Source organism: Pongo pygmaeus, chromosome 3, assembly GCF_028885625.2.
Source record: "Pongo pygmaeus isolate AG05252 chromosome 3, NHGRI_mPonPyg2-v2.0_pri, whole genome shotgun sequence".
NCBI classification, from domain to species: domain Eukaryota; kingdom Metazoa; phylum Chordata; class Mammalia; order Primates; family Hominidae; genus Pongo; species Pongo pygmaeus.
In genome coordinates this window covers 66,896,338-66,919,207 of record NC_072376.2, presented here as the reverse complement: position 1 = coordinate 66,919,207, position 22,870 = coordinate 66,896,338, and the positions used below count along the sequence as shown (strand labels likewise).

At 42.1% G+C, this 22,870-nt stretch overlaps 1 protein-coding gene and 1 long non-coding RNA gene across 3 annotated transcripts in view; one reads left to right on the top strand and one right to left on the bottom strand.

The window, feature by feature from the left end:
- LNX1 (ligand of numb-protein X 1) overlaps positions 1-22,870 on the bottom strand; it is a 219,476-nt gene that overhangs the window by 140,407 nt on the left and 56,199 nt on the right. The window lies entirely within an intron of this gene.
- Positions 1,200-22,012, top strand: LOC129035629 (uncharacterized). The gene is made up of 2 exons (XR_008502249.1): positions 1,200-1,323; positions 20,157-22,012. It is a non-coding gene; the product is annotated as an uncharacterized LOC129035629 (long non-coding RNA).

Sequence of the window (22,870 nt, the reverse complement as noted above, 5' to 3'; positions counted from 1 at the left end):
GCCCCGTGTTCAGATCTGAAGTCAAATGCCTGGTTGTTTCCCAGGCCCTCCCCTTTCCCCATATCTGCCCACAAAGGAGTTAAAAGGGAAGTTTAAACACCAAAATGAGACAGTAATTTAGCAGACACAAAAAGGAAGAGTGTGAAGCCCAACTGCTTAGAAATATCTGAGGTGCCTTTTTGAACGGCATCCATTTGAACACCAAGTGTTTCTCTAATTCCAATAAAATGACAAATTTAAGGTGACATTTCCAATTCATCTTTTAAACAATTTTAAATAGGATACCTGTCAGCAGTTTCAAAGTGGTTTTCAAATACTTTTGCCCTACCCCCTCCCCTGCCCAGAATTTTTAATTCCATATTCAGGAATTTGCAAAACTTCAGTCATTCCTATCTCGGCTGGCTTGGCAGTTAGAGTCATACGGCAGTTACAGTGCACTGCAGGCCTGCAATTAGGAGCAATTTAAATGATTCAGATTGGAATGGTAGTACAGTCATTAGGCGATGTTGTCTGCTGATATAGCCAGGAAAGAGGCGTCAGAGTTATTTCTGTCCCAAGTGTGGTGTGTGACCCTGGACAAGTCACTGGTTGCTTCACCTTTTCCAGCAGGAAAGGAAGCGTAAACTCATCCAGCACCAGAGCAGGCAGCTGGGAGGTATCCCAGGACTGTTAAACCCTCTGGCATCTTCCCACGAGGGCTGTAAACATCTCCCATCATCCCATTGAAACGCTGTGTATTTTTACCACCTGCATCCAGCATTCCTGGAACTTACTACCTGAGGAAACTGTGGATTCCCCCTCACGGAAGATGGCCTGCCTGCCCAGAGAGAATTTTTTTTCCCCTTCAGGAAAATAAATGTTGACATTCCTATTTTCCTCCTACTTTTGTCTCCCTCGTCTTCTTCTTTCCCTCCTCCTGATTTTGGGAATGCTTTGGTTCCACCGGTTTTAATATTGGACTACCTAGAGGTTTTGGGGTTTGGTTTGGGGGAGGGTGGAGGAAGAAGGAAAAATGGAAGAGGGAAGAAAAGGAAGTCCGGATTCCCACAGCCTGGGCCTCAGCTGGCTGCTGCCAGTCAATAGCTCGCAAAGCGAGGGGGAGGGGAAGGAAGAGAAATTGTAGTCGAGGGCGGCGTCTGGGGGCTGGCTCTGGTGCTTGACCTCAGGGGAGCTGGCTCCTGTCCCCGATCCGCCCCAGACAGATCTAAGCTACCTACCTCTTCGCATCTGGGAACTCTGTGCCTTTTGAGAGTTGAAGGCTTAAAACAACAGCAACAACAACAAGAACAAAACTATTCACGTTTTTATCCAATAGAAACTCAGGTAGGTGTGGCTATTCCTTTATTATTTAAAAGAAAAAAAGGGAGGTAACAAAACCTTTTACACTCAGGTGTTTCAGGAAAAGGTTTCACGCCACTAGTTTGATAATTGAGAAACATCACTCACACAAAGGCCCCCCCCTTCACGCGGACAGGGTGTCCCCTGGGCAAGGGGGAGGGGAGGGCGAGCCCGCCAACCTGATGCATCATCTAGAAGGCCACGCCTTCAGCGGTCTTGCCTTTGGCGAAGGACAGGATCCAACTTGGGAGGGGATCACAGGCTCCGGTTCAAGGCCTTGGGTGGGCAGGGGAAGGGTGTAGGTGAAATGAATTCGCATAAAGCTTCACTGAACAGCCTGGAGATTGTGAGGTTTCACTTGCCATATTCACATACACACAGTCATCTACATATATGGTGTGATGAATTGTTGTAAAACAGAAAGAAAATAGAGAAGTAAGAGTTAATCCAGGAGTGGAGCTAACTCCCAGGTATAGTGTATAAAGGAAGAGAAAAAACTACGCAATTAGCCTTCTCAGTTGAGATCTTTCTTGGTACTCCTGGATTTCGAATAATATGCATGAGTTAAAAAAAAATAATATGGGCTTTTTTTTGGCCATTAGGGCTGTTACATTATCATGGAAATGATATTTCTAAACTACTAGAAAAAAACGTAATCATAAAAATGAACATTGTGTTTAACAGGTGCTACTTATTGTTCTGAGCACTTTATACAAGAAACCTGTCTCGGGATGCCCTCTCTCACCACTCCTATTCAACATAGTGTTGGAAGTTCTGGCCAGGGCAATCAGGCAGGATAAGGAAATAAAGGGTATTCAATTAGGAAAAGAGGAAATCAAATTGTCCCTGTTTGCAGATGACATGATTGTATATCTAGAAAACCCCATTGTCTCAGCCCAAAATCTCCTGAAGCTGATAAGCAACTTCAGCAAAGTCTCAGGATACAAAATCAATGTACAAAAATCACAAGCATTCTTATACATCAATAACAGACAAACAGAGAGCGAAATCATGAGTGAACTCCCATTCACAATTGCTTCAAACAGAATAAAATGCCTAGGAATCCAACTTACAAGGGACGTGAAGGACCTCTTCAAGGAGAACTACAAACCACTGCTCAATGAAATAAAAGAGGATACGAACAAATGGAAGAACATTCCATGCTCATGGGTAGGAAGAATCAATATCATGAAAATGGCCATACTGCCCAAGGTAATTTATAGATTCAATGCCATCCCCGTCAAGCTACCAATGACTTTCTTCACAGAATTGGAAAAAACTACTTGAAAGTTCATATGAAACCAAAAAAGAGCCCGCATCGCCAAGTCAATCCTAAGCCAAAAGAACAAGGCTGGAGGCATCACGCTACCTGACTTCAAACTATACTATAAGGCTACAGTAACCAAAACAGCACGGTACTGGTACCAAAACAGAGATATAGATCAATGGAACAGAACAGAGCCCTCAGAAATAATGCCACATATCTACAGCTATCTGATCTTTGACAAAGCTGAGAAAAACAAGCAATGGGGAAAGGATTCCCTATTTAATAAATGGTGCTGGGAAAACTGGCTAGCCATATGTAGAAAGCTGAAACTGGATCCCTTCCTTACACCTCATACAAAAATTAATTCAAGATGGATTAAAGACTTAAACGTTAGACCTAAAACCATAAAAACCCTAGAAGAAAACCTAGGCATTACTGTTCAGGACATAGGCATGGGCAAGGACTTCATGTCTAAAACACCAAAAGCAATGGCAACAAAAGCCAAAATTGACAAATGGGATCTCATTAAACTCAAGAGCTTCTGCACAGCAAAAGAAACTACCATCAGAGTGAACAGGCAACCTACAAAATGGGAGAAAATTTTCGCAACCTACTCATCTGACAAAGGGGTAATATCCAGAATCTACAATGAACTCAAACAAATTTACAGAAAAAAACAAACAACCCCATCAAAAAGTGGGCAAAGGACATGAACAGACACTTCTCAAAAGAAGACATTTATGCAGCCAAAAAACATATGAACAAATGCTCACCGTCACTGGCCATCAGAGAAATGCAAATCAAAACCACAATGAGATACCATCTCACACCAGTTAGAATGGCAATCATTAAAAAGTCAGGAAACAACAGGTGCTGGAGAGGATATGGAGAAATAGGAACACTTTTACACTGTTGGTGGGACTGGAAACTAGTTCAACCCTTGTGGAAGTCAGTGTGGCGATTCCTCAGGGATCTAGAACTAGAAATACCATTTGACCCAGCCATCCCATTACTGGGTATATACTCAAAGGACTATAAATCATGCTGCTATAAAGACACATGCACACGTATGTTTATTGCGACACTATTCACAATAGCAAAGACTGGGAACCAACCCAAATGTCCAATGATGGTAGACTGGATTAAGAAAATTGTGGCACATATACAGCATGGAATACTATGCAGCCATAAAAAATGATGAGTTCATGTCCTTTGTAGGGACATGGATGAAATTGGAAATCATCATTCTCAGTAAACTATCTCAAGAACAAAAAACCAAACACCGCATGTTCTCACTCATAGGTGGGAATTGAACAATGAGAACACATGGACACAGGAAGGGGAACATCACACTCTGGGGACTGTTGTGGGGTGGGGCGAGGTGGGAGGGATAGCTTTAGGAGATATACCTAATGCTAAATGACGAGTTAATAGGTGCAGCACACCAGCATGGCACATGTATACATACGTAACTAACCTGCACATTGTGCACATGTACCCTAAAACTTAAAGTATAATAATAATAAAATTAAATTAAAAAAAAAAAAGAACCCTGTGTCAGGTATCATTGCTATTTGCATTCTACAGCTGGGAGAACCAAGACATAGTGAATCTGAGAAACTGCCTAAGGACAAGCTCATCAGCAAGTGGCAGAGCAGTTTTTAATCAAGGCCCACTTTTTAACCACTGGAAAGAAAGGAGGGAAGGTTCTGATTTCATGCTCATTGGGACACTTCCTGGACATATTCAGCTTCTTACCCATTATTCAGAAGGAGATGTAGAAACCTGTAGAAGTAGCCCTGGGGAGTGTCGTTTCTGATAAAGGATGTCTCCATTTGGAAATTAATTAGTAATCTGGTCTATACATTGAAAGTGTGTGTATAATATATATATATATGTATATATAAATACGTATATATTCATAAATTCATGCATATATTTATGAGAAATCATACCAGGAAATCCATCACCCCTGGGTGCACACTTGAAATCATCTTTTGAGAGCTTATCAAACCAACCCCAAGATGGAAGGCCAGCTTGAGGGACCCCTCAGGAATGACCAGTTGTAACTCTCTATGACATCTTTTATGGTCATTTTTCTCTGTAACTTCTGCAGTCTATCACTTTAAAATCTGAAAATTTAATCCGAGTGGCCATAAGAACATGGAACTGTGTACATTTGGATAATATGAGACAACGAAAAATTAAGTTTCATTATAAACCACTACCAGGAAGAGTGGTTTAGACTAGGCTTGGCAAATCCTGGACATATAGTGCTCCATTCCCTCCTTCCATACCATTCTCACTGTCATTGCTAAAGACCATGACACTTTTCAACTCAGAAGGAACTTTGGAATTTGAAGATATTACTCCGGGCACACTAGCAGTTGGTTTTAACCCCCAAGATCAAACCCTTTTCTTTTACTTTCTTACTTTCTTTTCTTTCTTTCTTTCTTTTTAAAATTTTTTTTTAGAGACAACTCTCCCTTTGTCATCCAAGCTATAGTGCAGTGGTGCCATCATGGCTCACTGCAGCCCTAACCTCCTGGGCTCAAGTGATCCTCCCACCTCAGCCTCCCAAGTAGCTGGGACCACAGGCACGTGCCACCATGCCCAGCTAGTTTTTACATTTTTTCTAGAGATGAGGTCTCACTATGTTGCCCAGGCTGTTCTCAAACTCCTGACCTCAAGTGATCCTCCCACCTCGGCCTCCCAAAGTGCTGGGATTACAGGTGCGAGCCACTTGGTCCCCTTTTCTATCTCTAGTTGGACAGTAAGTGAGACAGAGAAGAGGGCTGATCAGGAAGCAAAAATATTGGTGTTGGCTGGTGCCATTGGGGAATATTTCATGAAGAAAGGAACATGAATTGGGCCTTGAAGGATTTGGAGAGGTGGTGAGAGGGCACAGATCATTCCAGACAGGGCAGTGGCATGGGTGGAACAGGAATGATCATAGCAGATATCTGTTGGGGAGGAACATGTGTGTGGTGTGGGAGAAGAGGAATACGAGACAATGAAATATCCACCTTGTTAGGGCGAAGAGGATCCACTGATTGCTAAATTTAGATGGGCTGAGACTGTAAAGAGCCTCGGGAACCTCAAGGGCTAACTGCTTCATGTCCTCACATGCCTGTTGACTACTTTTCTCATGATGATTAAACAGCTTAAGAAAAAGAAACTCAGTATCTTGGGCATGGGGTAATTTCTTACGCATGACAATGGTTTTCAGCATTGAGCTAAACTTCCAGGATACGCCATTTCGGCAACCACATGATCTTTCTCTTTAGGAGCAAGCCTCCTTTGCAGTCAACATATCCTGGAAACTTTGTTCTTTGGATAGGCAGGTGGAAAACATTAGAAAGCTTTCTGAACTCAAAGTTGGGCCTGTCCTAGTTAACCAGCCGGCTCACTTGGGTTTTTGATTAGTTTGAATTTCTTTATATATCTTGACAGGGAAATCTAAGGGGGGAAGGAGGTCTGTCTTCAAAGCTCTTTTCTTGTAGATCCCCACAATGAAGTTTGGCATCCTCAAGGACTCCTCCTGGCAATGAACCTACAGCGAAGACCATGCCTTGTGATTCAGCAGAATTACTTTGCCCCTGTTTTGCTTCCTATTTTTTTTCCCATGACATATTTTCAGAGTTGTCTATGATGATTGAATGCCATAACTAAAATGGACATATTCCATTTGACTTTAATAAAAGTCGTCTCTACAAAAAGCCTCTTTGGCTATCTTTTGAAGGTATTTAACATTATGATTTGGACTTGCTTATTACATTACATACCATCATATTGGCCGTAATTACTTTTTTAAATGGGCTCAGCTCCATATCTTTTATTGGCTAATTATATGTGCTTAGCATAACGCAGATGAGCAGATCTCAGAAGGGCAATTATGGGAAATAAGAGTAATAATCACAAACATCAGCTGATGTGATAGAATGCCATCTGGTTCTGTGTATATGGAAGATATTCCATTTCTCTCACAAACTCACAACCTGTGTGTTGCCTGGTTTGCAGATGAGTTTCTAGGGTAACCTGTGGACCTACAGTTTAGGAGGAAACACTTCTCTGGTTTGTGTGCTTTTGGGGAGAGAGAGAGAGTATCTCAGGGAAATTAGCATTAAATCAGTTATTGAAGTTGGCGCATGTTTTGTGAAAGTTTACCACACTGATTTGTGGTCAGCATGTTCTTCTTTAGTAGGAAAAAAAAAAGAACTTCATTGTTATTGTCTTTATAATGGTCACAAGACCTATATCTTATGACAATTACACATATTTTTATGTTTCTATGATCTCCATTCTTGCATAAACAGGGTGGATTATTCCCAGGGAATTTTTTGGTGGTGGCTGTTGCTATTTTGAAGGTTGCCATGTCTTTGTTCTTTCTTGGATCCTTCATACATGGCTACTTTAATTGACCCAGTTCCACATACCAGATTTAAAATGTCTCTTCTCCTTGTTAACTTTGACTTCATCCTGAAGGCTTCCACATTCTTGTAGATGACCCCTCCAGCATCCCTGACTTCCCTCTATTATAATGACAATTACATTCCCCTCTACTTCTATTGAGTCACCCATTATCAGGATCACCCCTTAGATCTTGTTATCACCCCAAAATCTCCCATTTCAAAAGAAATCTGAGAATGCAACTCTCTACTGTATTTTCTTATTCATTCAGATTTTTCATTCCCTTCCTCAAATTTTACATTCTTTCTGAATGGACTGTACTGTCTGGTTCCTGGACTCTGGGAGGCTGCCCAAGAATATCTACTCCTTACTAGTTTCACTTTAAGTCCATCTAGCCCAGCTCCTACTTCCTTGCCAGCATCTTCAGCTTCCTAAGGACCTGGCAAAACCACGTTGCCAGCCTTCTTTTTCTACAAGCCTGGAGATGAGTGCCTCTACCTATGTATGCTTTGCAATGCTAGCTGCACTTGTCACTCTCCTTGGCAAACTATCAATTGATATTCCTGATCTTTTCAGTAGTCATTCAGCCTCAGCTCCTTTGCCTTGCCTGGCCTGTGAGGCTTTTTATGATCTGGCCCCTGTCTGCCTTCAAACTTTATCCATATCTCTGATCCTTTGCAAGCACAGAATGCCACCACCTGCCAGCCCCCATGCCATAGTAACACTGTGTTAGAGGGGTGCACTCCCCTCACCCCCATTTCCATAGAGAACTGGTTTTCTAAGCACATTCTGGCCATATTCCACCCTTCATTCTCTCTGTCCCTGGGAGTCCTTGACTGGTAAAATGGAAATGAACAGCAGGGCAAACTTGGGTTTTCACCTCTCTTTCCTGTCTTGAAAGTGAGCCAGAGCTTTCATCTGTGGCTCCACACTCTAAGTCTCTCCAGGGCAGGCTCCTGTCTAGGAGGCTGCCATGCCTACATCTGCCCAGTCTGAGTGCCTTCTAGCTCTGTTTCCCTTGTTCTAACCTTGTTCTCCAATTTAGCCATTGTCATTTCAAAGGTGATATTTTGGCCTCCAAAATTATTCTTTTAAAATTTTCTCAAATTATCCTGAACCTAGGTGAGGAAAAGGGGTCCTCCTTGGATACTCCCCAAACCTGACTCTCTGTGGTTCCCATAACAACCAGGCTGGACATTTTTATGGTTATTTCTAAGATTTATTGTACCATTGTTGCGCCATCCTAACATTTGTTGAACCATTGCCTAGATCAGTGTTAGGCTCTTTGCCTATGTTCTGAATCCTGGCAAAAAAATCCCATGAGCTAACTACAAACAGGTGAAGAGACTGAGTCTCTGAGAGGTAAAGTAACTTGTCCAACATGCCTGGTTGGTTATGGGCAGACTTGAGACTCAGTCCCAGGCAGTATTATTCCTCCATCTGCAGGGCTCAGCTCAGATACCATCTCCTTTATAGGACCTTCCTGACTTCCCCAAGCAGATACTGATGCCTATTCTGCACTCGTGACGTACTGTACTTCAGCAATTATTTTACTGACTGTGATTTTTTTTTTTGAGACAGGGTCTTGCTGTGTTGCCCAGGCTGGAGTGCAGTGGCACAATCACTGTTTACTGTAGCCTTGACCTCCTTATGATCAAGGGATTCTCCACCTCAGCCTCCCAAGTACTTAGGACTACAGGCATGCACCACCATGCCCAGCAAATTTTTTGTATTTTTTGTAGAGATGGGGTCTTGCCTAGTTGCCCAGGCTGGTCTCGAACTCCTGGGCCCAAGTGATCCTCCTGCCTTGGCCTCCCAAAATGGTAGGACTAGAGGTGTGAGCCACTGCACCTAGCCCTGACTGTAATTTTTAAAGACTGTTTCCTCTCTAGACAGCGAGGAAAGGAATGTGACTTTCCACGTAATCTCAGGACTTAGCCTGGTATCTGGAAGAAACATAGGAGGCCTTTGATAAATATTAGTTTAGAGAAATAAAGATGAATGTAAGTCAAAGGAAGGAATGGAGGAAAGGAGGGATTACTCGTTGTTAAATTACATCTTGAGTCATCTCTTCGTTTTCTTGAGAGTCAAAGCCTGTACACTTTGGGAAGGGAGCTAACTTTATCACATTTAATTTTCACAATAATTCACAATAATGAAGACATTAATTCATTCATTCATTTATACACCAAATTTATTAAGCACCTTCAATATGACAAAGATGGAAAGAATCTCTGCATTTGAGGAACTTAGAGTCAATAAGGAAGCAGAGCTAAGGACAAACAATTAAAGTGCAAGGTAGAAATTGCTTAACAGAGGAGTGTTACCGATGCAGTTACATGAGACAGCAGGCCAGCTTGTTTCTTCTAATTTTAAGGCTCCAAGTTATTATAAAGTACTTTCCTGAGTTTGTAGAGCTAACATTTGAGTGGCATGTGAACCAGGGCAATTCATCTTGAATAGGGGGTGGGTAAAATAAGGCTGAGACCTATTGGGCTGCATTCCCAGACAGTTATGGCATTCTAAGTCACAGGATGAGATAAAAGATTGGCACAAGACACAGGTCAGAAAGACTTTGCTGATAAAACAGGTTGCAGTAAAGAAGCCAGCTAAAACCCACCAAAACCAAGGTGGCTATGTGAGTAACCTCTGGTTGTCCTCACTGCTACACTCCCATTAGCACCATGATGGTTTATAAATGCCATGGCAACATCAGGAAGTTACCCTATATGGTCAAAAAAGGGGAGGCCTGAATAATCCACCCCTTATTTAGCATATATCAAGAAATAACCATAAAAATGGGCAACGAGCAGCCCTTGGGCCTGCTCTGTCTATGGAGTAGCCATTCTTTTATTCCTCTACTTTCTTAATAAACTTGCTTTCACTTTACTCTGTGGACTCACCCTGAATTCTTTCTTGCACAAGATCCAAGAACCCTCTCTTGGGGTCTGGATTGGGACCCCTTTCCTGTAACAGTGCCAGTTGACTATAGAGCCCGTGATTTTCCCAGGTCCCCTACAGCCTTATCTTGGCTCTTATCCATGAAGGGCCAGGCAGAGGAGGCTCATGGGAACTGAGACTGAAGCACATTTTCAGATTCTATGTATGTCACCCGAGAAAACCTATACCTCTTATAGCTTTAGAATTTGCACAATGTAGAGGCAGCTGCTCTGAGTGGGTAGAAAGACTATGTATATTTCAGATATGGTCTCAGTTTCATGCCCACAGTCAGGGCTGGCTGGCATTACACCTTGGGAAGAACTTGAAAAAGATCTGTGCTCAGCAGGTGACAGTAACATCTGTGGCTGTTTGGATGAATTTAAAATTCCTTTAAGGTAGAGTTGGAAGCTCAGTAACCTTTTTAAAAAGGCCCCTCTCCCCAATACCATACACTTTTTAAGTGTTGTATTATTTAAATCCCTGTTAATTCTATTTTTATATAGTCAGTGCTCAGTGGATAGGAGCAAATTACTATTTTCCTCACATTAATCCTCCACGCATTTGCTGTTTTTTATGCTATCCAATAGAGTACTCTGTCCTCTAGGAGCCCAAATTCTTCAAACTTTTTCCCAAAGGGGTTGAAAATTCATAATAATTAGTAACATAAAGTGACTCAAGGACACATGCACACGAAAAGAAGTCCTAGTAGGGAATGGAGTGGGAAAGGCAAAAGCCAGAGGGTAATTGTTTTGCTGGCCTACTCGGGTACGAGAAGCGCAGGAGAAGCCAATTTTCTAGGTGGGGAAGTGTTTTCCTTCCCATGAACTTTTGCTTCCAAGAAAGTGCAGGCCCTCAAAAACACGGATTATGGCCAAGGAGCTTACCCTTTTATTGCTCCTAAATTAAAGAATACAAGAAAGAGAATATCATGAAAACCACTCACTATTACCAGAGAGAAGGACTCTCGGTCAGATTCCGACTAACAGGGTCTCAATATAATAATAGGGGAAGTTCATTTGACTTTTCTCAAATCAAGAGCATGTGAAGACACCCCTTTTTAACTTGGACATGAACCTGGATGGGTGGCCTCTGTTTTTTTATTTTTATTTTTATTATTTTTTTTAATTTTTGAGACAGAGTCTCACTCTGTTGCCCAGGCTGGAGTGCAGTGGTGCAATCTTGGCTCGCTGCAACCTCCAGCTCCTGGGTTCAAGCGATTTTCCTGCCTCAGCCTCCTGAGTAGCTGGGATTACAGGTGCCCGCCACCACACCTGGCTAATTTTTATATTTTTAGTAGAGATGGGGTTTCACCATGTTGGCCAGGCTGATCTCGAACTCTTGACCTCGTGACCCACCCGCCTTGGCTTCCCAAAGTGCTGAAATTACAGGTGTGAGCCACCGTGTCTGGCCGACCTCTCTTTTTAGAGCTGGAATTCAGCTCTTAAAAGTTGGCACTTGTCTCATGGACACTTGTCACTAATCTCTGATGAGTTGCCTGGAATAAACAAGATTAAACTTGTGGCCATCAAGCCATCACGAGGTGGAGCAGCAAATATGGATTCGGCTGAGGTAGAGGGAGGGCTTGTCCATGTCCGCAGCAGGTAACTGTGGCTCCACAAGCAGCTGTCTCCTGCCAGGGTCAGTGTGGACTCCAAACTTCCTGTCTAAAGTTTAGATTATCACAGAGTAATGAATACTTTCCCTGCTACTCTTCTCTGAGTATTATGAGAGTGTGGGGAGTTATGATCATGAACCATCTCTGGAGTCCACTGTCTCTGAATACCTCAACTAATCCTGATTTGGAAATGTTGTCTTCAACTGCAATCACAGGACCAAAGTAAACCTGAGGGAGAAGGGATATAATCATGTCTGAGAAGGCTGGCACAGTGGCTCATGCCTGTAATCCCAGCAGTTTGGGAGGCTGAGGCAGGTGGATTACTTGAGGCCAGGAGTTTGAGGAAAGCCGGCCAATATAGCAAAACCCCATCTCTACTAAAAATACAAAATTTAGCCAGGCGTGGCGGTGGGTGCCTGTAATCCCAGCTACTCAGGAGGCTGAAGCAGGAGAATCACTTGAACCCGGGAAGCCGAGGTTGCAGTGAGCCAAGATGGCACCATTGCACTCCAGTCTGGGGGACAGAGGAAGATTATGCAAGAAAGAAAGAAAGAAAGGGAGAGCAGTGGTTCTCCCAGCATGCAGCTGGAGATCTGAGAAAGGGCAGACTGCCTCCTCAAGTGGGTCCCTGACCCCTGACCCCCGAGCAGCCTAAGTGGGAGGCACCCCCCAGCAGGGGCAGACTGATACCTCACACGGCTGGGTACTCCAACAGACCTGCAGCTGAGGATCCTGTCTGTTAGAAGGAAAACTAACAAACAGAAAGGACATCCACACCAAAAACCCATCTGTACATCACCATCATCAAAGACCAAAAGTAGATAAAACCACAAAGATGGGGAAAAAACAGAGCAGAAAAACTGGAAACTCTAAAAACCAGAGCACCTCTCCTCCTCCAAAGGAACGCAGTTCCTCACCAGCAACGGAACAAAGCTGGACGGAGAATGACTTTGACGAGCTGAGAGAAGAAGGCTTCAGACGATCAAATTACTCCGAGCTACGGGAGGATATTCAAACCAAAGGCAAAGAAGTTGAAAACTTTGAAAAAAATTTAGAAGAATGTATAACTAGAATAACTGATACAGAGAAGTGCTCTAAGGAACTGATGGAGCTGAAAACCAAGGCTCGAGAACTACGTGAAGAATGCAGAAGCCTCAGGAGCCGATGTGATCAACTGGAAGAAAGGGTATCAGCGATGGAAGATGAAATGAATGAAATGAAGTGAGAAGGGAAGTTTAGAGAAAAAAGAATAAAAAGAAATGAGCAAAGCCTCCAAGAAATATGGGACTATGTGAAAAGACCAAATCTACATCTGATTGGTGTACCTGAAAGTGACGGGGAGAATGGAACCAAGTTGGAAAACACTCTGCAGGATATTATCCAGGAGAACTTCCCCAATCTAGCAAGGGAGGCCAACATTCAGATTCAGGAAATACAGAGAACGCCACAAAGATACTCCTCGAGAAGAGCAACTCCAAGACACATCATTGTCAGATTCACCAAAGTTGAAATGAAGGAAAAAATGTTAAGGGCAGCCAGAGAGAAAGGTCGGGTTACTCACAAAGGGAAGCCCATCATACTAACAGCGGGTCTCTCGGCAGAAACTCTACAAGCCAGAAGAGAGTGGGGGCCAATATTCAACATTCTTAAAGAAAAGAATTTTCAACCCAGAATTTCACATCCAGCCAAACTAAGCTTCATCAGTGAAGGAGAAATAAAATACTTTACAGACAAGCCAATGCTGAGAGATTTTGTCACCACCAGGCCTGCCCTAAAAGAGCTCCTTAAGGAAGTGCTAAACATGGAAAGGAACAACTGGTACCAGCCACTGCAAAATCATGCCAAAATGTAAAGACCATCGAGACTAGGAAGAGACTGCATCAACTAATGAGCAAAATAACCAGCTAACATCATAATGACGGGATCAAATTCACACATAACAATATTAACTTTAAATGTAAATGGACTAAATGCTCCAATTAAAAGACACAGACTGGCAAATTGGATAAAGAGTCAAGACCCATCAGTGTGCTGTATTCAGGAAACCCATCTCACGTGCAGAGACACACATAGGCTCAAAAAAAAAGGATGGAGGAAGATCTACCAAGCAAATGGAAAACAAAAAAAGGCAGGGGTTGCAATCCTAGTCTCTGATAAAACAGACTTTAAACCAGCGAAGATCAAAAGAGACAAAGAAGGCCATTACATAATGGTAAAGCGATCAATTCAACAAGAAGAGCTAACTATCCTAAATATATATGCACCCAATACAGGAGCACCCAGATTCATAAAGCAAGTCCTGAGTGACCTACAAAGAGACTTAGACTCCCACACATTAATAATGGGAGACTTTAACACCCCACTGTCAACATTAGACAGATCAACGAGACAGAAAGTCAACAAGGATACCCAGGAATTGAACTCAGCTCTGCACCAAGCGGACCTAATAGACATCTACAGAACTCTCCACCCCAAATCAACAGAATATACATTTTTTTCAGCACCACACCACACCAATTCCAAAATTGACCACATAGTTGGAGGTAAAGCTCTCCTCAATAAATGTAAAAGAAGAGAAATGATAACAAACTGTCTCTCAGACCACAGTGCAATCAAACTAGAACTCAGGATTAAGAATCTCACTCAAAACCACTCAGCTACATGGAAACTGAACAACCTGCTCCTGAATGGCTACTGGGTACATAACGAAATGAAAGCAGAAATAAAGATGTTCTTTGAAACCAACGAGAACCAAGACACAACATACCAGAATCTCTGGGATGCATTCAAAGCAGTGTGTAGAGGGAAATTTATAGCACTAAATGCCCACAAGAGAAAGCAGGAAAGATCCAAAATTGACACCCTAACATCACAATTAAAAGAACTAGAAAAGCAAGAGCAAACACATTCAAAAGCTAGCAGAAGGCAACAAATAACTAAAATCAGAGCAGAACTGAAGGAAATAGAGACACAAAAGACCCTCCAAAAAATTAATGAATCCAGGAGCTGGTTTTTTGAAAGGATCAACAAAATTGATAGACCGCTAGCAAGACTAATAAAGAAAAAAAGAAGAATCAAATAGATGCAATAAAAAATGATAAAGGGGATATCATCACCGATCCCACAGAAATACAAACTACCATCAGAGAATACTACAAACACCTCTATGCAAATAAACTAGAAAATCTAGAAGAAATGGATAAATTCCTCGACACATACACACTCCCAAGACTAAACCAGGAAGAAGTTGAATCTCTGAATAGACCAATAACAGGAGCTGAAATTGTGGCAATAATCAATAGCTTACCAACCAAAAAGAGTCCAGGACCAGATGGATTCACAGCTGAATTCTACCAGAGGTACAAGGAGGAACTGGTGCCATTCCTTCTGAAACTATTCCAATCAATAGAAAAAGAGGGAATCCTCCCTAACTCATTTTATGAGGCCAGCATCATCCTGATACCAAAGCCGGGCAGAGACACAACCAAAAAAGAGAATTTTAGACCATATCCTTGATGAACATTGATCCAAAAATTCTCAATAAAATACTGGCAAACAGAATCCAGCAGCATATCAAAAAGCTTATCCACTATGATCAAGTGGGCTTCATCCCTGGGATGCAAGGCTGGTTCAATATACGCAAATCAATAAATGTAATCCAGCATATAAACAGAAGGAAAGACAAAAACCACATGATTATCTCAATAGATGCAGAAAAGGCCTTTGAGAAAATTCAACAACCCTTCATGCTAAAAACTCTCAATAAATTAGGTATTGATGGGACGTATCTCAAAATAATAAGAGCTATCTATGACAAACCCACAGACAATATCATACTGAATGGGCAAAAACTGGAAGCATTCCCTTTGAAAACTGGCACAAGACAGGGATGCCCTCTCTTACCACTCCTATTAACATAGTGTTGGAAGTTCTGGCCAGGGCAATCAGGCAGGATAAGGAAATAATGGGTATTCAATTAGGAAAAGAGGAAGTCAAATTGTCCCTGTTTGCAGATGAAATGATTGTTTATCTAGAAAACCCCATCGTCTCAGCCCAAAATCTCCTGAAGCTGATAAGCAACTTCAGCAAAGTCTCAGGATACAAAATCAATGTACAACAATCTCAAGCATTCTTATACACCAATAACAGACAAACAGAGAGCCAAATCATGAGTGAACTCCCACTCACAATTGCTTCAAACAGAATAAAATGCCTAGGAATCCAACTTACAAGGGACGTGAAGGACCTCTTCAAGGAGAACTACAAACCACTGCTCAAGGAAATAAAAGAGGATACAAACAAATGGAAGAACATTCCATGCTCATGGGTAGGAAGAATCAATATCATGAAAATGGCCATACTGCCCAAGGTAATTTGTAGATTCACTGCCATCCCCATCAAGCTACCAATGACTTTCTTCACAGAATTGGAAAAAACTACTTTAAAGTTCATATGGCACCAAAAAACAGCCCGCATCGCCAAGTCAATCCTAAGCCAAAAGAACAAAGCTGGAGGCATCACGCTACCTGACTTCAAACTATACTACAAGGCTACAGTAACCAAAACAGCATGGTACTGGTACCAAAACAGAGATATAGATCAATGGAACAGAACAGAGCCCTCAGAAATAACGCTGCATATCTACAACTATCTGATCTTTGACAAACCTGACAAAAACAAGCAATGGGGAAAGGATTCCCTGTTTAATAAATGGTGCTGGGAAAACTGGCTAGCCATATGTAGAAAGCTGAAACTGGATCCCTTCCTTACACCTTATAGAAAAATCAATTCAAGATGGATTAAAGACTTAAACGGTAGACCTAAAACCATAAAAACCCTAGAAGAAAACCTAGGCATTACTGTTCAGGACATAGGCATGGGCAAGGACTTCATGTCTAAAACACCAAAAGCAATGGCAACAAAAGCCAAAATTGACAAATGGGATCTCATTAAACTCAAGAGCTTCTGCACAGCAAAAGAAACTACCATCAGAGTGAACAGGCAACCTACAAAATGGGAGAAAATTTTCACAACCTACTCATCTGACAAAGGGGTAATATCCAGAATCTACAATGAACTCAAACAAATTTACAAGAAAAAAACAAACAACCCCATCAAAAAGTGGGCAAAGGACGTGAACAGACACTTCTCAGAAGAAGACATTTATGCAGCCAAAACACACATGAAAAAGTGCTCACCATCACTGGCCATCAGAGAAATGCAAATCAAAACCACAATGAGATACCATCTCACACCAGTTAGAATGGTAATCATTAAAAAGTCAGGAAACAACAGGTGCTGGAGAGGATGTGAAGAAATAGGAACACTTTGACACTGTTGGTGGGACTGGAAACTAGTTCAACCCTTGTGGAAGTCAGTGTGGCGATTCCTCAGGGATCTAGAACTAGAAATACCATTTGACCCAGCCATCCCATTACTGGGTATATACCCAAAGGACTATAAATAATGCTACTATAAAGACACATGCACATGTATGTTTATTGTGGCACTATTCACAATAGCAAAGACTTGGAACCAACCCAAATGTCCAACAGTGATAGACTGGATTAAGAAAATGTGGCACATATACACCATGGAATACTATGCAGCCATAAAAAGTGATGAGTTCATGTCCTTTGTAGGGACATGGATGAAATTGGAAATCATCATTCTCAGTAAACTATCGCAAGAACAAAAAACCAAACACCGCATATTCTCACTCATAGGTGGGAATTGAACAATGAGAACACCTGGACACAGGAAGGGGAACATCACACTCTGGGGACTGTTGTGGGGTGGGGGGATGGGGGAGGGATAACATTGGGAGATATACCTAATACTAGATGATGAGTTAGTGGGTGCAGTGCAACAGCATGGCACATGTATACATATGTAACTAACCTGCACATTGTGCACATGTACCCTAAAACTTAAAGTATAATAATAAAAAAAAAAAGTAAGAACAAAAGAGGTTTCTTCCCCCTCCATGAGGCTTCCAATTAGGTTTACTAATATTCGATTTGCACCGTTTAGCCAAAATTTACTATAGAGCTTTAAAAGCATTTATTATTAACTTTCCCCCTTTAAAAAAAAAAAAAGAAAGAAAGAAAGAAAGGGAGAGAGGGAGTGAGGGAGGGAGGGAAGGAAAATATCTGAGAAGAGGCTGGCATTTTGTATTTAAATCTATTCCACTTAGTTGTATGAATATGGAGGTTTAGGAGTTAGGAGAAGTGTTATTAACCAGACCGGGAATCCCTAAGTTCCTTGTTTGTGATATCTTAATTTGAGTCTTTGTCCATATCAGTGCCAGCCATCAGCCCGGGGTGGCCAGACTGGTCCTTCCAGTTGTGGCTGTCCCCCTAAAGTGGCATGGTCCACCCGTCTCCCACTTTCGCTGAGTCTGCCCAGGAGGTGGACAGGAAATGCAGCTTTGATAAGTCCTGCCATGGGTATACTCTCACCCCCACATTGGGTGACTCTCACTAAGTGTCTTGCCAGGATGGCCAGTCCTTTTAAGTGATTAGGCTGCACCTGGACCAACACTGTTCGCATTCTGGCCACCTGCCCATAAACTCGCAGCAGCTGTGACGACTGTATGAGCCTGGCAGCAAGCCCATTGTCCCCTGGGATGCTAACTCCTCAATGCCATGTGGCTGCGGGGGTTTGGCAGAGGAGACAGCAGCTGTGCTAGGTATGTCCCCTCCTCATCTGTGCCCCCTAGAGGCAGCTGCACACACCAACTCATCTGAATTCGAAGCTAGGAGTTCCATGAGGCTCCGGCTCTACTTTCAACTCATCTCAAGATGGCATCTTCTCCAGGATAAAGGAATAGGGAACCACAAGCCAGTGGTCACTGCAGGTCAGTCTGAAGCTGCCAGTCATCTCAAAGTCAAACTCTCCAAACTGGTTACTGCTGTTTCTCCCTGCCCTGCATCCCCTCTCCTGCATACCACCCCATTCTGTAGAATCTATACCACCAACCCTCCTCACCCCTGCTCACGTGGCTGACTTCTCCAGTCAGCACAATTGTCCACCCCTGGAAATGATCCCTTGAAATTTCATAAAACATCAAAAATGGCTTCTCGTCAGATAGCCTTATGGTTCTACTGGTGTGATAGAAATAGGGACAGAGTGAGAAATAGAAACTAGGATCTGTCTGTGCAGAAACCCAAGGTAATGAAAATGAAGTTACTCTCTGAAGCGATAAGAGGATGGATCCAAATCTGTGACCTTGACATCACCATCTATTCTAGGTCCTGCAAGCAACAGATGCCAAGACTAAATTAAATATGCAGGGACTTGATTAGGGAAAATACCTGTGTGAGCAACAGGGGGTGGAGCTGAGAAAGGCTGGGAGAGCTGTCAGACCACCATCCGATCTGACACCAGTGAAGGAGAGGAGGAAAGGTTAGGTGGAACTGTACCTGGGCCAACATCAGCTGTCAGAGTAATCCCAACTTTCAGGAACAAGCCTGTCTTAGGGTCCTGCAGCACTCAGTCACTCTGTCCTGCAGCACTCAGTCACTCCGTCACTGACCAGGAGCTGTACCTGGAAGGGTGGCTTGCTGCAAATGCAGGAGTGGCTTTTAGAGTGTAGCCACTTGAGTCCTTTGTCAGTGACACCTCCTATAATGGGGGATCTGTGAGGGCACTCGAATGGCCTTTCCATGTGGTAACTAAACTAATGAAGTAGCTGAGGAGATGGGGAATGGAGTCCACAGGACCCAAGTCAAGGGAAGGCGATCAGGATATTGTTTCAAGGAATGAAAAACACGTGTTGGGTGATAGTTCACAAGGCTTCAGTCTGATCACCTGGATTGGGCTCAGTGTGAAGGAAACAGAAAGTCTGTACATCCATGACATACTATTCTACTCTATTTTAAAACAAGCCAAATATACCTGAAAGCATAGAAATTTCAAAGCCTTGAAAAAATTCTTCTGTTTTCAAGTTTGCCTTAGCACTGACAGTAGATATGAAGCTGAGACCACTTTTGAAGCTAGAAAAGGCAAGGACAAAAGTACAGAGACAATGAGTTTTGTGGACATCTTATGACCTTTCTGGGCCTCAGTTTCTTCATCCCTAAAAAGATCCCTTTCAAGTCTAAAATTCTAAAATCAAATAATGCTCAGATTGGCAAAGTTTCTAACAATCAAGGAAAGCAGTTTTCCAGGATCCAGAGCACCACAGTGTCACTGTATTAAGGCAGCAAATAAATTAGCCCTGGTTGTGCTGGCCGTGGAGCCATGGAGGGCTCCACGGTGGCTGCAGGGCTTCCTTGGGAGCTGACTCCTCACTGCATTCGAGGACCTACTCATTTTCATATTCATGGTTCCTAGCTCATGGGGAAACTCAATAACATCTTCATTAAATAAACACACAAATGGACAAAATCAATTTGGGAAGAGAAAGAGAAAAGGATTGGGGTAAAAAGTGATGTGAATTAGCAGAGCTGGGTTATAGGCAGGGTGGATATGCAGCTGGTGTCCACCATGGAGCTTGTGTTAGGCCGTTCTTGCATTGGTATAAGGAAATATCTGCAACTGCTTAATTAATAAAAGAGGTTTAATTGCTTCATGGTTCTGTAGGCTGTAAAGGATGATGCCCGACATCTGCTCAGCTTCTGATGAGGCCTCAGGAAGCTTCCAATCATGGCAGAAGACAAAGGGGAACCCATGTATCACATAGCAAGAGCAGGAACAAGAGAGGCGCGGGGAGAGGTGCCACACCTTTTAAGCCATGTCTTGCAAGAACTCACTATTGCGAGGACAGTACCTTGGGGATGGTGCTAAACCATTCATGAGAAATCTGCCCCCATGATCTAATCACCCCCCACCAGGCCCCAACTCCGACACTGGAGATTACATTTTAACATGAGATTTGGGTGGGGACAAATATCCAGACTGTATCAGGGCTGTACCAGCAATTGACTCCTAACATCTGTTCTGACTGGTCAGGGTCCGTTCTGATAGGTTGGTGCCTCTACTGATTATTAAATATTTTATGCTATACCAATTATTAAATATTTTGAAAACCACTTACTGTTACATGGGCTATCATATTGCCTAGAATATTTGGTGATGGTTTCATAAATGGAAAGCAATTGATTTCTGATAGTCATTCCACCGCAACATAAGGTCACCATATCTATTAATAATTCCTATAGATGGTAGTGGGATGGAGGGTGATTTAATCAAATTGATGACAATTTGAAGTTGCCAAACTGCTGATTTTTGTTCTACCCTTCATAGAAGAGAATTTGTATTACTCTTTTCCTGCTGCCCCACTAGAAATATATTAGCACCTAAAGCTTGTGTATTCATTTATCACAAGCATAATATGTTCTCCTTAAGCTGGATAGAGAATGTTTGAGTTAAAAATGAACTGAGACCAAAGAGAAGTGACCTGTTATTCAAGTCCTTATACTGACAAAATGCTTGGGGCAAAGGGATTGTTTGGAGAAAAGTGATGAATTCTCTAGATTTAAAAGCCAGGTGGATAAAAAGCAGAACTGGCAGAGCCTATGCCAATGTGGGATTATGGATACAGGAAGAAGCAAGAGGAAGTAGCCCAGAAACTTACAGAAATTGTAATGAGGACTCCAAATTCTCATGGGTTGTGGTACTGGCATTCAGGCCAGGTTTAACTAGATGTCCAAAGGCTGTGCAAGGGGATATCTGATATTTGGAATATTCTTATGCTCAATGTGTTTGTTTCTTCATTTGTTTCTTGCAACCAAAAATGAATTATGAGTATCAGTCCAAAGTCAGAGACAGACTAATTTGTCTCTCATATAATGAACTAGAAGGTATATTTCTAAGACTAAGTATGTGTGCTTGTGTTTGGATTGGAGCTGAGCCTCTTGGGTGGGGAAGACAGGTCACAGGCCATCTTTCTCAAGAAAAGAGGCTGCAGGGGTAGAAAACTGGAAACATGATGCTATGTATGTATAGAATTCCAGGGCAAGTAAAATGTAAACGAGTGATGAAACAACATCACTCCTCACAACCCGGGTGATTTGCAAAGTCACCAGGGAATTACAGGACACCTGGATTACAAAACTATAGCAAGACTTGGAGTCCCCATTAGCATAGTGAAGTGGAAGCTGCCAGCTCAGTTAAGGGCTATGCCTAGAACTGGCATAGCACCACTTCTCCCATATTCTAGTGGTCAAAAGAGTTACAAGGCCCACCCAGATGAAAAGGGATGGAGAAATAGATTCTACCTCTGGATGGGGACTGGCAAGGTCACATTGAAGAGCATGTGGAATGGGAATTGTGTTGTATGGTAGCCATTTTGGAAAATACAATCTACTGCAACAGATGATTAAAATACTTAAAAAGAAATTTTAATGTATTATCTTCTTTAAACATAGTACAAATTTAAGGTGTATAATGTGATGTTTTGATGTATATTTTATCAAAGTGATTACTAGTCAAGCAAATTAACATATGCATCATCTTACATGGTAACTACCTTGTGTATGCGTGTATGAGGGTGGGGGTTAAAGTACCTAAATATGTTCCCAGTAAATTTCCAGTATACAATACAATATTTGTAACTATAGTCTGCATGCTGTACTTTAGATCTCTAGACTTATCCACTCTATATAACTATAACTTTGTATCCTTGGCCTACATAACCCTGTCCTCTCACCCCCACACCTGGTAACCATCATTATACTCTGTTTCTCTGAATTCATGTTTTTTAAAATTTCATATATAAGTGAAATCATGCAGTATTTTTCTTGTCTGACTTATTTTACCTAGCATAATGTCCTCTAGGTTCATCAATGTTGTCACAAATGACAGGATCTCCTTTTTAATAGCTGAATAATATCCCATTGTACATATGAACTATAATCTCTTTATCCATCATCTATCAATGGACACTTTGGTTGTTTTCATAGCTTGGCTATTATGAATCATGCTACAATCAACAACATGGGAATGCAGCAATCACCAGATATCAGCTGGTGATTCCATTTCCCAGAAGAGGGATTGCTGGGTCATGTGGTAGTTCTATTTTTATTTTTTTAAGGAACCATTATACTCTTGCCAATTCTTATCATTCCTTGTCTTTATCACAAGTGGAGGAACTAGATAAACAAGAGCAAACCAACCCACAGTTAGCAGAAGATAGGAAATAATCAAAATCAGAGCTGAACCAAAGGAAACTGGAAAAAACCATACACAAACCCAACATATCCAGAAGTTTGTTTTTTGAAAGACAGATAGACCACTAGGTAGACTAATAAAGAAAAAAAGGGAGAAGTTCCAAATAAACACAATCAGAAATGACA